General features: G+C 32.6%; 1 pseudogene; it reads left to right on the forward strand.

Annotated features, from left to right (window-relative positions):
• The first annotated feature begins 824 nt into the window (after nucleotides 1-824).
• Nucleotides 825-6,934, forward strand: LOC149541626 (structural maintenance of chromosomes protein 4-like; annotated as a pseudogene).
• Nucleotides 6,935-20,211: the final 13,277 nt, after the last annotated feature.

Genomic DNA, 20,211 nt, shown 5'->3' on the forward strand with positions numbered 1-20,211 from the left:
GTAAGAAGGATGGAAAAAGAACACTATCATGCTAGAATATAATTTTGAGTGTTATGGAATATAATTTTGAGTGTTATAAGCTTTGCATTGCCAATGGGCCTTTACTTGAAATTGCCACTATTGTTAATTTTCTATTCTATAGAGGGTGATGTGTTACATTCTGCAAATTACTTGGATTTGAAATTAGTGGCCCATTGACCATATCAACCATTTCTTGCATTGTTCATTGGGTCATGATTTACCATAGTCAAACCCCAAATTTGGTTGGTGTGGATATGAGCTAACTAAACCATCCTCAGCAGTCTTTATTGGGGACTTAAATAACATAACCTAATGCCTCAATAGGATTAGAGTTATGTATAACCTTAGTTTAACCATGCAATCAGTTATGGTTAATATGATTAACCACCTTAATAATAATAATTATTAATATCTCAGTTAAATTTTAAATGCCTACATCTTTTAAATATGTTTGGATGCATACTTTTATTCATCTTTATAATGCTTATTATGTTGTTAATGAGTTAGTATGGATGGAAATCTCACAATATCTTTTTTTGTCTGATTTGGAGTTTTAGTTCTTCACTACAAAGCCACTTCCTTGTGATCCATCAAGCTTGCCTAAGTACCCCCCAAGCAAAGAGTTTGATGCAAAAATCTGTGTTGAAGAAGCCATATGGTATGAGAAAATAGTTGTGATTTGTTCTTGTTTACATCATTTTTGTGCAAATGGTTGAAAATGTTTAAAAGGTTTGGTAGACTATTGAGACCATAAGGAAACTTCTTTGTAACTTACTATACTTTTGTTTACAATTTAAATCTATATGCCGCATAATATGATCCGTGAAGCAACATCATTTTTGTTGGATTTTTTGAAGCCTAATTTGCTAGAACGTGCACATCTTCAAACTAAGGCAAGTTGTTAATATGATCATGAATCAACTAGCTTTTAAACCTAGTTTAAAAGTACACTAATGTGTAAAGTCTGGAAAGAGTGAAAATGTAACTATTTATACATTGTTGATTGTAGAAATTACTATGGTTTTGTCTTTTCTAATTTTATTTTCCTTGTAGGTTCTTGAGATTAATTTGGTCACTTTCCCTAATGTTGCTGATGCTATCTTGGCAAATGGAATTTTCAGTCACTATGACCATCCTTGTATAGCACAGTTGTGTGAGAAAGCTAGTTTATATATGTGCGCACTTCAAGTAGGTGATTTGTTGGGAGTAAACTAATTGAGCTTTGATATAGATTGAATATTTTGTATGAAATATTGTCTATATGAATTTTTGTGGAAATATTTTTTAAGTTTACTCCATTTTTCCTTATGTCAAATGGTTTCTTAGGAGAGGAGGACGATGAGTATGTTAAAATTGCTTAGGAGAATTATTTGCTTGAGAAAATTTAATTTTTGCACAATGGTGTCTTTTATTTTCATGCAATTATGAATTTTATTACCAACATGTGAATACTATTATGTTGATGTAGAGAGAGTGCTAATGAATATAGTGATGATGAGGATATTAGCTGAAAGGTTCGAAAGGAAACAACTAAGTGTTTGTTTGTTGTGGTAACATCTCATCTAGAAATGCTATTAAAGCTATATGAGGAGGCATGTGCTTTGAAGGATTAATGCTCAACTTACAAGAATCCAAATAGTGGAGAAAGCACAAAAATACATATACTTGACCCACTTTATAATTGCAGCATCCTTACAGTGCATTTGCCAAATGGGAGCTCTATGACATGGTATCAACGTTCATCAAATTACAATTAAAAAGTGAATATATTAGAATATGTAAGTACTACAAAGTTAGAAGCCATAAAAATGTGAACATACACAAGGAGCTAAAATTGTTTGAAAAAATGCACAAGAGACGAAGATTTAATCAATGTAAGATGTGTGTAATTTTGATTTCCTCGAGGATGTAAATGCACCAAAAAATATATAATAGGTTGTATTTTATGGTTGTTCACATTAAAAGGTGTTTTGAGGGTGAAGGGAATAGATTTATAGTGTTGTCAATTAGGACAATTTGATTTAGACTATTGTAGTCAATAGCTTTATTTTTTTGCAAAATATTTGGATGTTTTGAGAATGTTGAACCTTAAAAATTTATTCTAGATGTTAATTTTGTTGAGATGTGGAGAATCACTTTGTCATGTGTGGGGATGTTCTAGAATCTTGATATTGGTTTAAATATGAGCTGACTATAGGTTCTTTATGCACCAAATTTCTATAGAGATCTTCCCATTGTAGACCATCTTGATGCACAGTTGCAAATTTGATAGGATTTTGCTGGTTGGAGAGGGATACTTCCACCATTAACCTCTATGCTTTGCTTGATGTCCATATCGTGTTCCCAAGGTGCCATTTTACCACAACTTAGAAGCAGGCTAAAGAAGTAGTGAAATGTTTCCTTATAGCTACCATTACCAATTCCATTTTTTTACAAGTTTGAACAATGGATATTTGATATATCCATTTACTGCATATCCCACATTCATGGATTTCCATGAGATGACATCACTTTAAAGCAAGAATAATGTGCCTTGTCTATTCTTCTATATTTTGCATATGTATCTAACAACTACCATTACAAATTCTATTTATTTTCAAGTTTGAACAATGTATATTTAATATATCCATTTATTGCATATCCCACAATCATGGATTTCCATGAGATGACATCACTTTGAAGAATAATGTGCCTTGTCTATTCTTTTGTATTTTTCATATGTATCTATCATTGCATTTACAACAATAAAAATTATTTGACAATAATAGTCTTTTCATCATACTTTTATGGATGTCCATGACCTACTCTAGAGCTCCCATTTTGGCATAGGGGGGGAAGATGCCAACAAAGGTTGCATAATTTGGCTTTATAATATCAATTTAATTTTCTTGAAATTTTTTGATGTGTTTTCAGCAAATCTAATTTTTGAAAATGTAGTTCCGATTTTGGCCTACCCAGGGAGAATGCTGACCAAAATGGTCTCATGTTTCAAAGAAAACAAAACCAATGATCTTGGCTACAAAGTAAACAACTAGCAGTCTAGGGTTGACCATTGTAAATAGAGGATACTTTCTGGTAGAGCTTTGTGGTTCTCTTAAATACTTAGCAAAGCAGCCCAAGGAGCGACCGATCTAGGTACTCGGCAAAGAAAGACTTTTTGGACCATGTTTTATGTTTAGTGGAGTTGAGCATTATTTTACTCCTCCAATATGTTTACATGCAAAATGCTTCACAAATTTTGTAGTTTAGATGGTATCCCTTGCTAGATATAAACATAATTGTCTACAATTGATTCTGAGAAATTGATGTTATAGATAATAATATGTCCTTGAATCATAGCCATACTTGTCTAAATATATTTTGGCATAAATGAAAAGGTCATTTTTGTAAGAATTAAAGAGTGATCAATGTCAAGAATTTTTTGGAAATGTTTTCTTAACATAAATCTCAAGGACGGTTGTCTTTGTATTGCGAGAACATGGGTGAATTCTCTATTCATCCATCTCTGTGTGGCATACTTGATAAGACCCTTTGGCCTAGGAACACTCATACACTTCTTGGTCCATGAATATGGTATGATCTTCAGTCCATTCCATGGCTTAACCCACCTTAGAGGCTGGCTATCCTCCTTAATGAATCCTTGGAACACTTATTTGCCTCACAACCCATGAGCATGACATGATTTTTGTTCAATCCATGTTGGGTTAGTGTACATGAGATCTCATGAACTTGGAAGGCTAGCAGTCCTTATTTACAATCCATTTCTAGTAAATTCAAAACTAATTTCATATAGATGGAGAATATAGGAGGAGAAAAGTTACAGAAGCAAAAATCTAAAGTTACAAAATTGCAGAGTGTAAGTACCATTAGTGTGTTTTTCGTCTATGCTAAATTTACTAAATTTATTTATTTTATTTTCCAAATTATTTATTTTCTACATCATTTGAGTAGGATATTAACAAGTCAAGCACATAAATAAATTATTGTAAGGTTCATATTACCATAGGCAAGAAAACTATACAAAAATTACAGAAAGCTATTGAGGAGTCAACAAAAGAAAGAGAAAGAGTTGCCACTGAGAAAGAGGAAAAAATAGCCACTTTTCAAAGAGATTGAACAAAGTCACTTGTGATGCAAGAAAACTATAAAAAGACACAAGAGGGTTTACTTTTCTATGAGTTTTCTGTTTATGTCTTTCCTAGTTTGATATACATGCTTATATAGATGGATATTTTCTCATATGGTTTTAACATTTTTATGTTGTGAATTGTTTAATTTAGGATAATGTAATTTGATTTCCACAATCCATTAGTAATATCATGAGAATATTTTTTGGAGTTTGATTGTGTCACAATTTTTTTAAGCATCAACGTTTCGGATCACACACAGTGATCCATCATCAAGATGAGGAGTGCAAGAGAATAGAGAAAAGAATATATATATATTTTTCCTATTCTCTTGCACTCCTCATCCTGATGATGGATCACTGTGTGTGATCCGAAACGTTGATGCTTAAAAAAATTGTGACACAATCAAACTCCAGAAAATCTTCTCATGATATTAATTTAGGATAGTCTTGAGTCTTGTATTCACATATATGAGTTCTTTTTCCATCTATTATGAGGCTTGACTATTTGACTCTGTAGCTATTAGATGTACATAATGAAGAGGTAAAGAAAGCCAAAAAAGAATACAATGGACTCAAAAAGGTTGTGGATGAGCTGGGATCAGGAGAGGCAAGTGGTCTTCGCCTCATTTTAAATGACAAACTCACATAAAGTGTTTGAAAACCATGGATGGACAAAATACATGATTTTAGTGAAATAGACAGTTCATGCATGATCAAATAGTTTTGTTGTTAATTGAATAAAAAATATGCTTCATTTATAGGTTGATGTGCAATACAAATTAGAAGATGTAAAGAAGATGTCTAAAGAATGGGAAGGAAAGGGCTGGGGGTATTGTAAAAAGTTAGAAGAACTAAGCAAAGCACTTGAACAACATATTGAGCAGTGGGTTTCCTTTCTTATTACTTGGTCAAACCTTGTGAATAGATCGAAAGTCATTTATCTACATTTTTCATTGATTTATGGGTAAATAGGAACATTATTGGACCCTAACTAGTTCTAGGCATGCAAAAGCCCTAGTTTTGGGATGTTATTATATATGCATGCCTAGCAAATTGTGAGTTGCTCTCTTCCAATGTGGGGATTGGAATGGATATCAAACTATGGTATGCTTCATTCTGATGTGGGGACTGGAACTTGAAGCAATCTCTTAATAGACACTGATATGCTGATAAATTTTTGTGGTGCTATTGTCCTTGCAGAATTCAAATTGAAGGCATTGATCCTAATTTGCTTCAAACAACACTAGGAAATGAACAATTGTTTGAATTGAGTACCCTTGAAAGAGTACTGGAGAAAGTAGCTTTATTGTAGGCTCAATTATAGGAGTTAAAGCCAAGCTTAGACTCCATACAAAAGTAAATTCTTGTACCATCTATTTTTCCATATGCAGTTTATTGCTTTAGAAATTTTATTTAGTGAACAATTTGAAAGGTAGTTGGAAACTCAAGGATGAAAATTCCAAGTCCACCCTCAATACAAAAGTAAAATTATTTACCTAATTTTTACTTGAAAAAATATAAATAAAGAAATCGTAAGTTTTGATTTACTTATGATGTTCAAAGATTTTGATGGACATAAATGTTATTAAGTTCTATAATCTCTCAAGTATCGGAGGAAGGCTACTTTATATAGTGAATGGGTTGAAGAACTCAATAACATAACTTTGGAACATGATGATTGAAAGATACAATATGATGAACTATGGAAAAAAATGTGAGTGCTTGAAGACTTGCAAAATTTCACCATGGACATGCATAATACTTCAAGGATGAAATTTGGTCATACAATCAGTAATGATATTTTATGCACTAAACTCTAATCATCATTATTCTCAGGCTAGAAATTCTCTTCAATTTGTGTTCATGTATAACTAGGTCAACAACTTCTTTACATTTTTGTAATTTTTAGATTGCCTAATGTTTAGGTTGGATGAGTTCATGGTTGGATTCAAAACTATTTCTTTAAAGTTCAAGGAAATGTATCAGGTCAGGAATTATTAATACTTCAGTTTTATCATCAATAAGTCAAATTTATGAATACTTTACATAAAAAAATGTTAAGGAATAAAAAATATATGCAGATGATAACTTTGGGTGGTGATGCTGAGTTGGAGCTAGTTGACTCATTGGACCCTTTTGCTGAAGCTGTTGTTTTTAGTGTACAACCTCCCAAAAAGAGTTGAAAAATATTGCTAACCTATCTGGTGGTGAAAAAGTATATATCAAGTGTCCCATTGAGTCGTATGTTTGAGCTAAGTGTTAATGAATGGCAGCCAATGCTGATTATTGATTAATGTAGTTGCTAGAAAAGACCATTTTACTTGGTTTTCAAGGACTCCACAAACTGCATACAATTTACTATTTAGTCAACCATTAATCAATATCTGCTATGTATAGCTAGTTCTAATGAAAATTTGAATAAAATAACTTCCATGCTTTAGGAATAAAGTACTCCTACATCTGTTTGATGATTTTGTAAGCTCTTTTACCAGATTCTTATACCCAGGCTCTATCATTGTTGTAGACATTAAGTTCATTAGCTTTGGTTTTTGCACTTCACCATTACAAACCTAACCCACTTTATGTCATGGATGAAATTGATGCTACTTTAGGTAAGTTACAGTATTTCACTTTTTAAAATTTGCAAGATGCACATGTCATCTTGATTCAAAACTCTCAAGATGCACATGTTGTGCACAACTAGCTTAATTTGGAAAGTGTAATTATAAAGCTGCAATGATAAATCTTTAATTGTTCATGCTTTTGATAGAATTGAACCAATGAGCATTTATTTTGGAACCCTCTTGAAAGAGGGATCAATTCAGTTTTCTGAATCTCTCCTTTTCTTAGATAGAGGAGTGCAGTAAAAACTATTGCATTTTTTACTAGAAAGTAAAAACTATGACAACTTTAACTTATTTTTAATATTTACCTTCTTTTTGTTCAAAATGATAATCTTTGCAATATTCTTGGCTATTGGAATGGTACTGAACAATTTTTTAGATCGGGCAGTGATAAATTTACTTGTAGTGTAGTCTTTTCTTCTAGAATCCATTCATGGAAAGAGTAATTATTTAAAAAAAAATTGATTTTGGCTTACAAACGGGGGAGCTGGTTTGTCCCATCATCAGTAACAATATGTTTTGAATATATTACTATTAATGTCCTAAAGTTTTATTGGTTTCTTGTGAGTTTATCATTTGTGAATGCATGTTATAACTATTTTGGTGGTGCAAAGGTAATTGTATAAAACAGTTCATGGCTTGCAAAGAGACCACATTTCTTTGAGGCATTCTATAAAATAGTTGACATGCCTTGCCTATAATTTGACATGAGGGCTTATACGAGGGATTTGAGCATGTTTATGATCTTAGATCCTGAATCATATTTTATTTGTATTTATGTAGATATATATGTTTAAATGTATATTTCCATATATGTATATATGTACGTATGTCTATTTATATATATGTAAACTATCTCCCATAAGTATATATACCTGTATATGTATACATATGTAGATTTGAATCATTCATACACTCTCCTCTGTATATATATATTTCTATTTGTGACCAAAGCTATAAATGTAAGGTGCTAAATAGTTTTACAGATTAATGAATTTTATATCATATTAATGAATGCTATGTGATATAAAATTCATAGTTTAGATTATTGTGTATTAATGAATTTTATATCATAGTAATGAATTTTATGTGATTGTATTGATTGAATGTTATAGTTGGGGCTCAAGTTTTGTGGCCTTCTCAAATCCTGATGAAGCATCTTGAGTTGTAAGTATGGCTTGTTTTGAGAAGATGTAAATGTTTATTAAATATTTTGAACTCCTAAAACTTGACTTCTGATATCTCTTGTCTTAAGATTGTAAGTTTCTGTATGTAGCTTGTAGAAGTGAATGGGAAAATAGTAGTCAGCAAGCCACTCTATGTTGCGCTAGCTCAGTGCAAAGAAGAGAGAAGAGCAAGGTTACAAGTACTTCTTTTCATTCTTATTTTGAGGAGTAGATTTTATGGTAACAAACTTGATTCCATGCTATTAATTTTGAAACCAATTCAACAAGATGGATCCATATTCAATTTTTGTGCTTATCTTACAATTTATCTCTATGATTTAGCAAATTTATTGAAAGTCAAAGTCAGGCAGTCTAAATAAGATAACTATATATAGAAACTCAATCATTAAGACATTTAGTATGGACTTGAGCTATATTGATGGAACTATTTTTGATAAGAGTAGGAAAGAATGGTCATGGGGTTATAAGGGGTGCAAGGGTATTAATAATATATTCAGTAGGTTAGATGGTTAAGTCTAGGTAGAAATTTAGGAATTGTTGGGTTCCTAAATGTGTGTTTAATATTGGAATGTATTTGCTTACTCAAAATATTGTTGTAACTAGTATGACTCTAGGAATTATTGATTCACAATGTCTATTTGGTTGGTTGAAATTATTAGTATTCTATCAGTGGAAATGCCATACTAATTTGGCATCTCTTTATTTTTTAATGCAAGCACAATTATCACAAATGCAAAATTCGGTTGGCGTGGCACAAGCTATGCCAACTCATCTTCCTATATACCCTCCTAGAGGTCCAGGTCTAAGCCAACCAATGTTCTACAGACAGGGGCCACCCACACTCATGCCACCTCAAGTAAATATGATATATATTCATATTTTTTGATGTATTTTCTGATGATGCTATTAATTTGTGCTAATCAATTCAAAGTTAACTTTGATATCTTGAAAATGGCTCTATGCTCATCTTGAAGAAAAGGATGTATCAACTTTTGTTTGGTGACCGATCTGAAATGAAAAGCTCAACCTTCATTAGCTTTTATTTGTTATGTTCTTATATAAGAACAAATTTCCCTTTTTAGCATGTCATGCTTGGAAAACCATTCCAAATTTTTTCAAGTTCTTCATTTAGAATTGTTTTCATTGGTAGCTTATGATCTGATGCCAATTTTTTCACAGGCTAGTGGATTTGGTTATTAGCAGCAGCTTGTCCTTGGTATTAGGCTAGGAAATGCACCTATTCCAAATTTCTATCTTCCTCTAGTTCAACCACAACAAGGACAATGATCTAATGTTAAGTGGTCTGGAGTTGCACCCATTCAACAACAACAACAACATCACCAACATATGCCACTTATACCTCAACAAGAAAAGCACACTTTATCTATATTTTTAAATTGTTGTACATCAATCTTGGTTCTTAACTATCTTCCCTACATTTTCAATTCTTCACTGTATAGGTCAATTGCTATAATGCTTTTCTTTATTTTGTACTTCAAGCAACTGCTATTATTAACATTTCTCCCATTATTGAAATGTTTTGGAATGCAAATTTGAGCCTCCAAATGAAAGTTTGATTCTTCATGACCTAAATGATGAGGTTCTATTAAAACCACCATTAGACTTCATAAAAATGGCACAAATATATAAACATAGAGATGTGGAAAGTATCTCCTTCCGGTTGCCTCAAGCTCCTCCTAGAAATGTTTCTCTAGGATGCATTGCAAGCAAATCTTCCCCAAAACTAGGTGAGTTCAAATCATTGCGTTGTATTTGCAATGATTTAGTAACTAGAGCTTAGTTCCCTGATAGTAGTATTTAGGACACAATTGAAATTAAACAGACAAGAGAAGACTTTAGCATATGGATGCTAGATAGTGAGGTATCATCTATTGATCACTTTTGCAGAAGGATAATTGAGATTCTTTTTTAATTTGTCTAGAATCTAACCATGTGAAGCAATTTAAAGGCTAGTACATTCCTTGTAAGAACTAGAATAAAAAGGCCACCAAGAAGGTTTGTCCTGAGACTGGCTGATCAGACCAATTCCCATGAACCAGATGACTTAGTGATTGATGCCCAAGTACAAAGGATTTCAACAACCCTTTTTGATGATTTTGGGGGATTGGTAAGCATTTCATGGGCAAGAATGTTGCAATGTGACACTTCTCTTGCATGTACTCTCACAATTTAGTGATGAAAATGGCTATGTAAATCTTATATCTCAATGTACTCTCACAATTTAGTGATGAAAATAGCTATGTAAATCTTATATCTCAATAGTTTTGATCTATATGATGATTTTTAAATCATGGAATCCATTAGTGGTTTGACATTGGTTTTCACTCTTCATTTGTCCATGCAGATGGTTTCGTTGTTGAACATTTGTTTCACTGGCATCATGTCTAGTTTACATGGAAGACTCAATCACTTAAATTCAACAGTAAATCTGTCATTAGTGACAAGGTCATACAATGAAAATCATGACTTTTGGGAACCTTTCATTGAACCTATGGATGGATTTTTGAGGTATGATTCTATCTATCAAGAATGAAAAAATTCTTTAATCATCTTGCTTGCATCTCCTTAGAAGCCTTTTTCCACCTTGAGCTATCATTTCTACCATTAGAGGACTATGTTACCTACTGTTTACCAATGAAATAAATGGTTTTCATTTTAGTTTTGAATATTGTTTTCTTTCCTTCATCGTATGGATTATGAGGAGTTCCTTAAAAATTCATAGAATGAATTGCATAAAAATATCAAACAACACCATATTTTCAAAATATGGGAAGTACATGCTCTACTAAGATAAAATGCATCTAAAAATTCCTGACTATAAAGAAAGAGTACTCAAACAATGGTGGTTCTTTCTATTGCATTTTGAAAAGATGTATTTTTGGGAACTAGGGCTATAGGCTAGAAAACAAGTATAATGTTATTTTCTATCTAGGCACACAACATGCCCTTTTCCTTAAAGAGGCTCATCCTCAAAGCTAGTAAAAGTCAAAATGTTGAGTAACACTTTTAATATACATCTTCACAAATGTATAAAATGGGGCTTCTTTTTTAAAATTCTAGCTCACATGAATGTTTTGCCACAATTTTTGAAGTCTTAGCAAATACTTCATAATTGAGTACTAGATCATCTATTGCAATCACTTTTACTTCACCTTCCAAAATCAGATTGTTATCTTTAGCATCAGTTTTATCTCTTTGGTAGCAATCTTTCCAGGTTTTAACATTACTATACATTATACATTTATTACTGGGATTTGCTTCTAATTTACTGTGTTCCAACCTCTTGTAGACTTGGCTAGGAAGACACCACAAATCCTCTGTACTACCCCACCAAGGAACACTCAGAACATAGGGTCAAACATGCATGAAAAACTATTTTATTTTCTTTTAAATGGGAGAATTTTTTTTGTCTTTAATTAGGATTGTTGTATGGAGATTGCAGTGTGGAAGAGTGTGCTCATTACCTGGAGACAATAAAAACATATAAGAACAAGCCAGTTGATAGTATTCTAGAGCGTACTGGCAACGACTATCTATCACGAGTATTCTTCATACCTCTGTTGAATAAAAGTTGTGCACCATTCATGTAGATTCAAAACTTAGAAATATTCATTTCTTTTAGCTAGGAATAATAAAGATAAAATGACTGAAAGAAGAAATAGATTTGTAAGAACCTCTTTAAATGAATATAAGACATTTGTGTTAAATTGTTTTGTGTTTTGTCTAATTTGTATTGTATTCTGAATGATCAATGGAAAAGCTTTCTTATATCTGCATCCTTGAGTGAGGAGTGTCATTGTATGGGACATGTCTCGCATCCCTTCATTTCCTTTGTTAATCACACCTTTCCGTTAAAAGTCTTCTAACAATAAGATTAGTTAGTATAACATTTTTTAATAATGAAGATTGTATCCCTTTATAATCATTTCTAGATGCACCTTTTCCTTGTTAGATTTGCATCCTTTCATTCAATAATTAATCAACCTTTAATTATTGATTATAATATTCTCCTTATTGGATGCCAATAGTAATAATCTCACTAGTCAATGTGCATGAGCTAGTATAATAATATGGTTCATTGGTTCAATAGATCTCAAAGTTTGTCATTTTTTCACTTAATCATTATCATAAAATAATTGCTATTCCTCCATATCAGTATCAGTTATGAGTGTTGTATGCTTATTATTGCTCAGTCATATGTTGATTGATGTCCTCTTGATTATTTATGTTTATTGATACAACTTCTTATGATTTGTGTATCATCTTATTACATAGTAATCATGGACCATCATTGGATATACATATCATCATTGATCAATTATCACTTGGTTTTTGGTCTTCATAATAGCTATCATACTTATCAATACTTGGGAACTGGAATACCCATTTTGGATTCCTCACTTGGTATTCTGTATCACTCCATATTGATTTAGTAATCAATTCAGTAACCAAATCACTTCTTCTCATGATGTTGATGTGTATTGACTACTCTTCAACCTCTTTCATGTATGATGCAGATTGATATCTTAGCTACTAGTGAAAATAGTTCTAAATGACAATTTATCCATAGTTGTGATTCTCTAATATGACGATTTATCCATAGTTGCAATTTATCCTAATGGTATCCATATACCATTCAATTGAACTATGTATTTTTTGTAGCCTTCCTCTAGGAGGAGGATTCAATTGAACTATTCATCTAGAATTCCACATTTTGCATGCATGTCTACTAGGGTAGTTGCAACTTAAACAAATATATTCTCTCAATATATCTATTTTGTGCATATCCAACAACCATGGCTTTTGATGAGCACATTACATTTAGGCATCCTGTCAAATAGTTCACATGACTTATCTATTCTTCCATTTTGCAAGCATGTCTCCCAAGGAAAATGCTACTACTTCATCTACACCGTTTGAGAAAATCCTTTATGCTCTGATGGATGCCTATAGCTTATCCCAAAGCTCTCATTTAATAGTTATGAGATGATCAATCAAGAGGAAATAGTTGAGAGCTTAGAGTGACACAATTTTTAGATGATCATATGAAATGAAATGGGTGTGCGAGTAGAAAGAAACTAGAAAGACATTGTGTATAGATGAAGCCATGAAATCGATGGTTTTGGAGCACTCAACATAGACACTCAAAATTCAGTACATATCATCATTTGAGATAGAATGGGTGTGTGGGATTATACACATAGTGAATAATAATAAAGGAGGGAATTGAACCCTCCCTAAGGCTCACACTTGTTAAGGTCCACTTCAACAATGGCCCGTCCTATGATAATTGATAAATGCATCATGTGAATTATGAATAGCAAAGGAAATGAATATGGGTGATAGGGAAGAGAATTCAATAATAGAGGCTCTTAACTTTAGTTATAGTCATGATATGGGTGATGCACAACTGCCTCCTCGATTCACATTCCATCCCATTGATGAAGAGCTCATAACACATTATCTCATTAGAAAGGTTTTAGACAACAATTTCACAAGAAGGGCCATTGTTGAAGTGGACCTCAACAAGTGTGAGCCTCAAAATTTTTTTGACCAAGCATTGGTTGAAATTCAACCAATGCTTGGCAATTTTCTACCATGCATTGGTCAAAATTTTGACCAATTCTAGCTAGTTTTCTACCAGTGCTAGTCAAAATTTTGACCAATTCTTGACAGAAATTATGCCAACAATTTTGTATAGTTTTTGACCAACGTACTGGTCAAAATTTCAATGAGAAAAATTTTGACCAATGGGTGGGTCGAATTTTGGTCAAAAATTGGGTCAAAAAATGACCTCAACTGTACTAGTGCAATTAGTGTATAGCCCATTGACATAAGTGTCAAAAAGGGGGAGAATCAGATAAAAAGGGAGAGATATTTTTGGGGAGATATAGAGAAAAAGGGGAGAATGAAATAAGAGAATGAGGGAGAACAAGAAAAGAGAGAAAGCATCAAAATAAAAGAAGTATAAGATGAAAGGGAATCAACATGAAGTCAAAGTGTATCATCAGAGACACATTTATTCAATGGGAGTACTCAATTTTGGATATAGAATAGACATATCAACTTAGGGGGAGTTATCAAATTTTAAGGTATCTAAGTTGTTGCAAAATTTTGGAATTTTGAAGTTTTGCATATAAGCTGAGTTGAGACATGTTATGCTCATAAGATTAAAGTTGATAATGTATACTCAATTTTTTTTTGACACTCATGTCAAAGGGGGAGATTGTTGATCTTAGATTGGTTTTGACAAGTGAGTGTTAACACACTTAAGTTATTTACTTAGTTCATGTCGACCAAGTAACATATGCCAAGCAAACCATAGACAATGCCAACTCATAGTGAGTACCAAGCCACTCATGTTAGGAGCCGTGTAAACAATGGATGCTAAGAAATGCATGTGCTAAGTCACAACTAAAATATTAATGCATGCTGAGCATCAGAAACTTTAGAAGCCAAGTGACACAGTTTTGACATATTTGTTTGTACTAGCACAAACAATTATGTAAACCATTTTTGAGTTGACTTAAGACTAAATTTTGATATTTTAGAGATAAGGACAAATCTCAAGTTGGATTCCCTATGTAATTACATGCAACCAATTAGAAAATGGGAAGGATTAAGCTGCAAAATGGATGAATCTCAACCATAGATTCATACCTAACCCTAAGACACTAAGTCTTCTTAAGGAGGATGAAATCCTAAACTCTCTATGAGTGTGTAAGGAATTGAAGGAGCAAAGAGAGAAGTTTGCATGTGCAAACTGAGCATTCACGGTGACTTAGAAGTTATGAAGTGAAAGTACATTGCAAAATCAGTTAGAGTAGAACAAAGGATAGAGAAGAGTATACAACATAGAGACATCAGATCGAGAAGGATCAAGAAGAGAAGTGTTTAGAGGTGATTTTTTATGAGGCAAGTACTAACTACAAGATTAATTCTGAGTCATTCTAATAGGTAATTTTAGTCAAAATCTCTTAACAGAGTAGTCCTAATAGGCTGTATGAAATCCTTTAATAGGGTGCTTACTTAATTGGGAGCTGAAGTCCTTTAACAAGGCACACTTCTAATAGGGTGTTGAAATCCTCTAACAAGGTGAGACCTAATAGTCTTTGTAAGCCTTTAATAGGGTAGACCTTTCACAGGGTAGATCATGACTCATGGTCAAAACATTGTAACCTTCATTGGATACACTTTATTACTATAGTAGTGAAGATTTGTGGGTGTCATCCCCAGCCTAGTTTTACCTTCTCACTTGGAGAGTTTCTAGGTAATCATATCTGGTGTTATGTGTGTGAATGCTTACATATTTACATGATTTAGATGTATATGCTTTACATGTTATTTCAGCTTACTTATTGAATTTATGAGATGGATGTGTGGTGAAATTTTTATGGGTCCAAGTTTAAACTATTGGTTCACTCCCCCTTAAAAGTTTAATTTTCCTATTGTAATTCCAACAACATCATCATCATGATTAGTAGCAATATCATCTACACCAAGAGCATCATCGACTAAATCTTGATCTTGATCCACTTCTTCCTCTTCTTCAAAATCTTCTTCTTCCATCACATTATACTTTATTGACCTTCCCCTTGAATCATGTCTAAAAAAAAATGACCAACCTAGTTTATGTGGAACCTCTGAGTGAAATACCTACTCACATTGGCTTGGAAGAACATAGGGCTCACCCCCAACTAGCTCAAAGAACCTTATATTAATAACTGGAAATCCATTCTCATGCTCAATAATAGTTCTATCAGGATCATTTTGATTGAGTTGTAGTCTATACCATTTGGCAACGAAGAAAGCTAATTTGAAAGAATTAAATTCATACTCAATTATATCAACCAAAATTCCATAGTAGCCATTTTGAGATTCTTGAGGATGTAAGTCATTTCTAAATGAAATATTGGTCACGTAGAAGACTGCACTTATCCTAGAATCACAAGTTCTCTTCATGTCATCTAAATCTTTGATGCAAAATTTATAACCATTGCAAAACATAGCCTTATGGTGTTTCACCTACAATAATGTCAAACATGTATAAATTATTCCATCATGAGTTCAAAAACATACAGTTGATTAACAAACTTATAAGCACCTAGAGATCTCTTAAACCATATGCTAAATCTATTTCCTTTTGTGTAACATTGGGATCTACATTACAATGAGCTTGTTTGGCCAATGAAGACATGAATTCCTATTTTAATCCATGACCAAAATGTTGACATCATTCAATCCATATTTCACCAAATCTTGATTGTTTGCAATAAACAAATGTATTGCATCCCACTCTTTAGAAGCTGTACAAAAGTAAATAGATGACTTACAATAGATTTATTTTAAAGATTAAGAATTAATTAACTACAATAACATCTTATAATTTATTACCTTTCACTTTTCTAAATTTACTATTCCCCACCAAGTACTCCCTGTCAATTTTTTTTTATGGAATTGAGATCCCAAATGAAATCTATATGGGCCTTTACTACAAGACTGGGAAGATATTGAGTAATGTACACCATCATCTGGTATGCCATATATCCCTCAATCATAGAACCCTCAGGACATGCTCTTTTTCTAACCAAACCTTCAAAAATTTCAAGTGTCTCTCAACCATCTACATTGACCTAGGCTGTACAGGTCCACACAATTCAATCTCCTCAACTTGGTGTATGAGGTAGTGTTCTTGTGCATTGAAAAAATTTGAAGGTAAACAATTTTGCATTTCACACATTAGTAGAGGAATTCATTTCTTCCAATATTGTATATCTTCTTTATGGATTTTTTTAGATGACAACCACCTATAAGGGATTCAAGACACAAAAATATATAAATACGAGACTTTACAATATATCACTTGTTTGATATATTTAAAAAATATCACTTCTAACCTCATGTATTTTCCAAGATCATATATCACTTGTTTGATATTATTGTTAAATTTGTTTGGGAGCGATAGGGGTAGCACATATTGCAACAATTGTCAACTGATCATTTCATTCTTTTCTTACATAATACAATGAAAATTGAATGTAGTTTCAAAAATATATTGTAAATACAAAAGAACATGAATTACCTTGATGAAGGTATTTCAACCATGCATTTTCAGCCTTGGGACAAATTCAATTTTCTTTGATATGAGATTGCTTATATTCGTAGTAAATCCTATAAGAAATCAAATTTTTTGTATGACTTCTTTTATGACATTACTTTGCTACTTTGTTAATAACCAAGGAAGTGCACTTGCATTAATCTAGTCTCCATTGCTATTTGATTCAATGATATTTTTTATTGCATGATTGGAATCATGAATGTCACTACAAATTTTGGCAAGTTTTTCTTTGTCACGCCTTCCATCCAATATTTTACACAGTGTCTTTTTTATATTCTTTCCAATATGCATAGTATCAAACAAATGCACAATTTTTAGTTGCTCGTAGTAGGGAAGCCTACTAAATTCTCTAGGATAACATTTTAGTCCCTTTGGAAGGTGGTTAGCATTGATGCCTTGACGACCTTGAATTCTATTACATTCCAATTTTCATAGGTGGGGTGTCATTCTTCATAGCTTTGATGTAGTCTATTATTTCCCATTGACAAGATGTTTTTTGGCACTTTGATACTTATGTTTTTTTGTGGAGGAAGTGCCTATTCTCATCAAACACCTACTTTCTTAAACTTTTGGAATGATGAGATTTCATCTTTGGACCACACATTGGACATGCAAATTTTCCCTTTGTTTGAAGACCTACAAGATAACGATACAATTGGATTAAATATTTTCATATTTGGAATTAGTATTATCATGTACAACTAGATTTCAACATAACAAACCACAGAAATGTGTCAACCTTGGGGCATCATGAATTGTCCACACAAGCATTGCATGGAATTGAAATTGTTTTTGTCCAATTGGTCTAGAGATATCATACATAGTGAAACCATTAGAGGCACAATATATATATATATATATATATATATATATATATATATATATATATATATATATATATATATCTATCTATCTATCTATCTATCTTTCACTTGGTACTTACCTAGTTGAGTGGACAACATCAGATAATTATTATGCTGATTTCACTCCAAGACTTATAATTACATGTAGGTAACAATAAAATAATAAAATACCTAGAATAATAATTGCCAACATAACGTGCTCCCTCTTTATTGACATCCGTGGAGGGAGGTTATTGTTGATAACAAAAATAGGGCACATCGAGTAAACAGATCTCACCTCTCCATATGACTTGACACTGTCAATTGCCAGAGAAAGCTTGATATTTTGAGGTTCTTCTTTAAAGTGTGGCCACTTTTATCTATGTCCATAAATGATGAACCATCCATAGGCATTTGAATTATGTCATCTTGACTTCTATTGCATGCATGGTTATCCATAAATTGTGCTAAGCTACTGCACTTGAATAATCCTTTAAGACGTGGAATAATGGGGATGTAACAAAGAACCTTGGAGGCACATTTTTTGTCACTTGATCATCTTGATATATTCTCATATGGAATTCAAGGCATTCTATTTCATTTTCATGTTCTTTATGATAAATTGCATGATCTTTAGGACAAGCATCTATTGATTGACACTACATTTCAATATGTTTCATAGTGGCACATAATTCTCAGTACGAGTGAGGGAGAACATTTGATGGTGGTAACAAATAGCCACCTATCAATTTACAAAAAAAAATATTAGTCATTACTATAAACAATCTTAATGGTACATATTTCACCTTTTATAGACTATAATGATGTATATCACAAACCTTAGCATATGTGACATTTTTATGTTGGATAAACTATTCATAACCTTTAAATTCACCAACAAAAATACCAAAGAGAGAAGATTTTTTTGGTATCATTCTTAAAGGGCCATTTTTGCCTTCTCAAGTAGAGGTATATCATGGATGACCTCAATTTCATCCTCATCATAATCATCATCACCATGAGTAGCAGCAACAAAACCAGTACTAAATGTGTCATGGATCAATGCATTCATATCATTGTCTTCAAACATGTTTTCTGCCACATGAACGTCATTTTCCATGGGATCATGATCTTCTCCTTCAATACTCACACTTCCATGTTCCTCCATATTCACACCTCCATGTTCCTCTGAGATGTGTTGGTCCATATCACATACTACCCTTGGGAGATCAGCCTATATAAAAATGATGATAATCAAATCCATGTTCTATGGTTTATATGTATATTAATTGTGGAAACAATATAAAAAACAACTCACCAATGGATGATAATAAAACCCCCCTTTAGTGTGACCATTCTCCCTACAATGTCTCTTAGCTATTTTTATTTTGATTCTTCTTGTCTTTAAGCTGTTACAACACTTGCAAGGACAATAACATTTGTCATCGCCTACTCTTTGGAAGTTAGACAAATATCTAGAAATTGTCTCCCTATTTTGATCAAACTCCCCTATATCATCTGACATGATCCTTCCTCATAGGAATAAATTATTCATGTACTCTTATTGAGTTGGTTGTGCTTAATGTTTATATTTGCACATATGGTTTTAAAATAAACATTTGGTGTAATTAATATGCATATCTACAAAAATATTGGACATGTTGTACTTAATGTTTATCTCTACACATATGGTTTTGAAAGAAACATTTGGTGTTGAAACAATACATAAAGTTTTACAAAATTAATGTTTTACAAGAAAATGCAGCCAAAGAACTATTAACTTAGAAGCAAGAACATGGTGTTGAAATAGTACAAAAAGTGCTTGACATGAGAGGTCCACAAGTCAAGGTGTTGACCAATCTTGAAATCTTGAATGTTGAAATGAAAGCTATCAAGGATCAAACACCTATGCTAGAGTTACAACACAATATGAAGTTGAAAGATATCGAGGATCAAACACCTATTCCCCTTGTCCTCTATCCCCTTCCTCTTCATTCCTCTTGTTTGTAACTCCTTGTCACTCCCTGCATTCTTCTTCTTGTTTTGGCCTTCTTGTTTTCTTGAACATTCAGGGAGTTGCTCACATGACTCCTCATTAGTTCATATTTCAATCAAATGATCTTTTACTTCAACTTAACCATTTATTGGTTTATCCATGTGTTTGTGAATGGTGTTAAAAACGAGTCACTATTGTGTCAAAACTTCATCTTTGTTTGACCAAACTATAGTAGGAATCACATTCTTTCTTGTTCTATCATGATCACCTTGG

The sequence above is a fragment of the Cupressus sempervirens genome, chromosome 8, assembly GCF_028749045.1.
Source record: "Cupressus sempervirens isolate cs-2001-9-10 chromosome 8, ASM2874904v1, whole genome shotgun sequence".
NCBI classification, from domain to species: Eukaryota; Viridiplantae; Streptophyta; class Pinopsida; order Cupressales; family Cupressaceae; genus Cupressus; species Cupressus sempervirens.